Raw genomic sequence first — 6,000 nt, 5'->3', positions numbered from 1 at the left:
CGTGGGGGAGACCCTCAGGTGCTGGGGACACCCCTTCTGTCCTTGCCTTGCTCCTTCACCCAGACCCCCTGGGCACCGTCCCTGCACCAGGGAGGGACACGGGGTCCAAGGAGCCACACGCAGTGGGGACAGAGCGGGGACCCTGGCTGGGGGACACCCAGCTGCCCGCAGCTGCGGACCTGCTGCTCCAACTCCCAACTTCTGGGAGGGAAGAAGGGCGGGAAAACAGGACTTTTGGAGCCAGCGGCGCAGCAGGGAGGTGGGTGGGAGCTGGAGGAAGCTGGGATGGGGATGCAGGGGTTGGGAAGCAGGTCCTGCAGCACACAGCGTTGTCAGAACCACTACCCAGGCCCCCTCCCCGGCTCTGACACCGCCCCCCCACCCCCCTGGGTCAGAGAGCCCCCCACTGTGCCGGGGGGGAGCCGGGGGTGAGGGGAGGACACTGGGGCTCGCAGCTGAGCGGGGAAACCCTGCCAAACCCACGGCAGGGGGGAGGAGAGCCAGCTGCGAAAGAAAGGGACCCCGAGGAAGCAACCTCCCCCCCGCATCTGCTGGGCAAAGAGTCCTGTCTGGAAGAGGGGTCTGCAGTGGAGCTGGGGAGGGGGACACAAGGGGCTCGGTCCCCAGCACAGCCACCCTGGGAATGAGGGGCAAACAGCCACGTAAAGTGCAGATAAAGCCAGGATCAGGGCCAGGAAAGGCAGCCCTTGGCCGGGAAAGGCAGCGGAGCTTTTCCTGGCTCCCCTCGAAGCGGAGAGCTGAGCTCATGGCCGCTCTGGGGGAGATGCTCTGCTCTTGCTCAACTCCTCGGGACCCGGCGAGGGGCAGCAGCCAAGGGCCAGCTCCAGGTGAGGCCAAATCCTGCCCTGGGCTGAGCACCTCCTCCAGTCCCCAGCATCAACCCCGCTCCTCCCAGGCACTGGGGCTGGGGGAGATTAGGGACCACCCATCATATCCCCACACAGGGGACAGCAGGACCCTCTGGTGCATCCCTCTGCTCCACGTGGTCCCTGCAAGCCTGGGCTCAGCCCAAAACAGTCTCAGGGTGAGCAAGGACATCCCCCCGCCCTTGCAGCAGGGCAGAGGGGGCAGCCAGGTGGCATCTCTGCCCCGCGGGGCTGAGCCGCAAGCTGTGCCGGTGGCCTGTCCCCCTCCTGTCCCACAGCCAGAGCTGTAGGCTTACACACAGCCGCTCACCTGCAGCCCCTTGTTGTCCCCACCAGGCCTTGCACCCCCAGCCCCGCACTCACTGCAAGCTCAGGGGGGTCCCTCACCCCACAGTGCCACCAAACCTACCGCAGAGCATCCCCAGCCACTAACCCTGCACCCCAACTCCATCCCGCACCCCAGCAGGGAGCACCTCTCTCCAACACCGCTGGCACCAAGAAACCCCAACAGCTTCTCCCCATCACCAGATTAATCCCAGTCAGCCCTTCCCACACCCACCAGTGCTCCCAGTCACCTGTACTAGCCGGGCTTTAACCCCTTCCTTGCCGGGAGTTAAAGCACAGCAAAGCACGGCACAGCCCCTGGGTAACTGCCGGGCGCCCCCGCTGTGTGCTGGCACAAGGCACCTCCGAACAAAACCCCCTGTGCAAACACAGCCCCCTTGTTTAGACCATTAGGGCATTTCCTCTGGCCTCCCGAAAATAATTAGTCAGCCTCGTTAGGAGAGGAAACAAACGAAGATGGGCTGGCAGGGAGGCCTCGCAGTGCTCGTTTCCAGAAGACTTGGCAGGGCAGAACGGCAGACTCGATCCTGCTGCACGTGAAAAGCCTAATCCAGGCTGTGAGCTCCCCTGCTCGCCCAGCCAGCCGCAGAGGGGGGCTGCCAAGGGGCACCCCTGTTACGGGCTGTGAGGCACAATTATGAGATATTAATATCAAGCTTCCTCAGCAGCCGTTGCTTGCCAAAAGCGACCTGACGGCTCTCAGCCCGCTGCACTGACAAAGGGGCTCAGAGGAGACGGGGTTGGCACAGGCAGCCGTGTGGCTTTGCTGCAGAAGAGGAAAATAAGGAAAGATGCGGGCGCTGGGCAGGGGGATAGGACCTGGCAGAAGAAAAGCTGAGTCTGGATAAAGGGAGGTAGAAGGAGCCATGTTCCAGGGGTGAAAGGTCCCTGATGTGCCCCTGGCCTGGAGCTGAGACCTGACAGCTCATCGCAGCACGTGGGCACAGAGCCCCACCACCTGCCTGCCTCAGTGCACCCCAGTTTGCAGCCACGCCGGCACAGCCCGGGCACCGCTCGCTGCTGGTGCCACCGCAGCCCCACTTACCCCACAGCACAACACAGACCACGGGTGCTTCGTTACTGTCATTAAGCTTTTATTTCCACTGTCACAAAGTTCCTGGGTTTTGTTTTGTTTTGTTTTGAAACCGTTTCGTTTGCTTGGTTTGCTCTTGAATTCATCTCAAGACAAGGCAGCAGGGCATGCAAGCCGAGACACCGGCACGGACGCACAAACAGGCTTCATCTTTACAAACAAGGCTCTTTGCTGGAGCTGCTGTTTCTCAGCCTGAGGCTCGGCTGCCCCTCAGGTAGGGGACCCGCGGGACACAGCACCCAAGGCGGGCGGGGGTCCCTCGGGACACGGCACCCAACACGGGGCTGGCGGCCGCAGGAGCAGAGAGAGAGAAGGGAAGGACGGCTTTCCTGCTGCGCTGCTGAACAGTTGGGGCTGGCACATGTGACTGAGCCCCCAAAAGTGCTCTGCAAGGAGCCCCCCAAGCTGTGCATCGAGATTGGGGACACCAGCTCCCTCCTTTGCCCCCAGCCCTTGCTCCTGCCCCCCCACCCCGGCCACCACCACCATCCCAGCTGGACCTCTCCCCTCCAATGCCCCTGTGAAGAAGGGGTGGCTGATGCCCTCAAAACACCCCAGATCTCCCCCTTTACCCTGGGGTTGGGGACGATGGGACACCGAGCTGGCTGCAGGTCACCCGCCCACCCACTCCAAACCCCCCCAACTCTAAATACATGGGGAGAGGGCAGCTCTGCCAGCGATTTCGGCTGCCTCCATGCTGCTCCTGGCTGTGCTCTGAAGCCAGCCCTGCTCCAAGCAGGGTTCAGCCCCAGCCCCAGAAACTCCAAGTCCCTTCCACCCCCCCGGGTTAGCACAGCCCCACAGCAGCCGGTGGCAGACAGTTATTGCATCCCTTGGCTCTGGGATGGGGGTCCCACAGCCTCAGCCCCCCCCACACCCCACTGGGATGCGGTGTCGCGATGGCACGGGAGGCAGGCAGCGATGGGCACCCGCTTCTGCACGGTCGGGTGAGATGCAGCTGGTACCGGGCACAAAGAGGGGGTCTGGGGTCCCCCATAAGCCAACACAAACCCAGCGGGGAGCGCTCCCGGGGGCTGCCCAGTCTCATTACAAATCGCAGCAATTAAAGGGCTGCTCTGGAGGAAAAACCCGCTTCGCTTCTCTCTCTCTTGGGTCCTGGTGTGCACCGTGATGAGAGGGTGGGGGGGAATCCGCCCCCAGAGCCTTCTCCCACGCCTTTCCTCTCACGGGGGGAAACAGCTCAGCCCAGCCCAGCCCCAGAGCTCAAGGAAAGACAGTTACAAAGCAGCAACAGTCGGCGCACGAACAGAAAAATGAAAAGAAAATAAAGTACAGACGCGGCATTTTAATGGGGCAACACCGACAGGGACAAATGAGAGGTGGGGGGACACACGCTGCAGTCACCGGGGCCGGACCCTCGCCTCTGCCTGGCTGCTCTTCGAGTCCCCTTCCCATCACCAGGGCTGCAGATGGCTTCATTTCAGACGGGCATCAGGAACCCGAGTACAAACAGAAACAAATCAGGTCCTGGAGGCTGTTCGCTTTTAATAAGGAGCAGGTGTAAAAAGAAGACCGAAATTCATTATTTGCTGGTGTGAACTCCAAGCCAGCAGTTCCTGCCCCGCTCCCGGCGCTCCGCACGAGCCTGATCTTCGGCGGGTCCTGCCAAAGCCGCCTGGTCGCAGCCGTGAGCCGTATCCAGCGCTCACGCTCCCCTGGGCACAGGCGTCGAATCGCTTCCCAGAGAGGGGGTGGCACACCCAGGCCATGTCACTGACGGGGAAACTGAGGCACGAGGAGGTTAAGGCCAACATTTCCAAGCGTGAGATGCTTCAAGCCTTATTTTCAGCAATACCAAGAAGCTGCAGATCCCAGAAACGTTCAGGAGGAGTCGGGGGCCCTCGGTGCTCCCCAAAGGGAGGCCAGAAGCATCCAAGCCAAGGTTCCAAATCTGCAGCCGGGGGGGGGGGAAGACTGGGACCAAAATTATTTGCTCAAGGACACTCAGCATGCCACAAGCAGAGCAGTACAGACCCCATGCTGGGACCCAGGACAAGAGATAGCCCCAACCATGCAGGAGGAGCCTCTGCCCAAGAAAACTCACCATCCCAACCAAACCAACAGGGTCCTCGTCGGCCAGCACAAAGCTTTTGGATACAGACCAAAACCTTCTCTCCTTTTTGCTCCTTTTTCTTCTTTTTAAGGTGCAAATATTTAACATCGGGCGAGGGAGGACAAGGCATTGGGCTCCATCCCTGAAGCCATCAGCATCAGCGGCAGCAGGAGGTTGCTGGCGATGACAGCAGCACCAGACACTGAATTGGGGGATTTCTGGGCTCTGAAGCTCTCCCAAGCCAATGCCAGTCCCTCACCCCACCCGTGATGGGGGCCACACACCCCACCGCCCTTGCAGAGCTGCCTCCCCCGTGAGACGTCAGCGAGCACTGATGGAGCTCAAAGTATGGCAGGTCCTCCGAAAATTAAAAGCCTTTCAGGGGAAAGTGTCAGAGCAAATGAGGTTTGCCTTTGCCTGGGAATTTATGTCAAACGTCGCAGGGTCCATCATTCATCAGCGGAGGCAATTACAGCAGTGTCACATTCATTGGGAACATCGATTGGCACCAGGAAGGGACCAGTCTGGCAGACGAGCATTAGAGAAGTTGGAGGCACTGCAAAGATCTACCCAAGAGAGTCGCGTTTTGGCCACAAAGCATCAAGGAAAAGGAGTTTCCACGGGAGGGAGCGAGGGGACATCCTCCGGGAGCCCCCAGCCATGAACCCTGGGGACAGGAACCGCAGAAGAGACAGAAATATTGCACATGGATGAGAGGTCAGTCTCCTTGGGGATGGGGAAGGGTGGGATTTTTATGGGCATCAGAAAATGCCACCAGCACACAGCCCTGAAACTGGGGAGCAGGGCTGCACAGCAAAGGACCGGCATCGCTTGGCCTGATAGTCTGTCCCTGCCACGCGGGAACGATTCAGACCCCGCTGGGGCACCGTCTTGTCTCCTGCATCGTGGGACCCCTGTGAGAACGTCCTCCATGTCCAGTCATCACCTGCTGCCACCGTCGGGATGGTCCCCGTGGCCGAGGGCTGGCGGGACGGGCTGGGCTCAGCCGCGGGAGCTGCAGGTATCCCGGTGGAGGTGACGCGGCATTAGGGATGGAGGGGTGAGCCCCCAGGGCGGCGGGAGAGCAGCATCGGTGTTAGGGGGCCAGGAACAAACCACACCAGAGCAGGAGGGGTTCGCACCCTGGCTGGCGTCAGGGGTCCCACGGGCATCTTGCACTTTGCTCCCGACGAGGTGCAAACCTCTCCTTCCCCAGGACAGGGGCCAAGGCGGATGGAAACGGAGCTGTGGCAGCACCCGCGTAACGCTCGTCCTCCAGCAGAGACAGATGCCAGCTGCGTCCCACGGCGTGTGTCCTGCTTGGGCCCATCCCGGTGCGGTGGTGGGTGACGGAGAGGCCGTGCAGGCACCGCTCGTGGCTGGGGGCCACATCCAAGCCCCGCGCTCGGGTGTCTCCAGGCACGTTTCCCCAGCCCTCCGTCTCCCCCGAGGCAGGGGGATGAGGAGCGCTGTGGCACTGGCACAAGCAGCTCCGCTTTGGGGCCGCGCTCCTGGTTTACAGCAAAACCTCCCACGTCCTACACAAGGAGCAAGGGCATAAGCAGCCACCCCCGAGCTGCGCGTCTCCCAGCCCAGCACCC

The sequence above is a fragment of the Leptosomus discolor genome, chromosome 19 (assembly GCF_034619465.1).
Source record: "Leptosomus discolor isolate bLepDis1 chromosome 19, bLepDis1.hap2, whole genome shotgun sequence".
Taxonomy (NCBI): domain Eukaryota; kingdom Metazoa; phylum Chordata; class Aves; order Leptosomiformes; family Leptosomidae; genus Leptosomus; species Leptosomus discolor.
Note: the sequence above shows the minus strand (reverse complement) of the source record.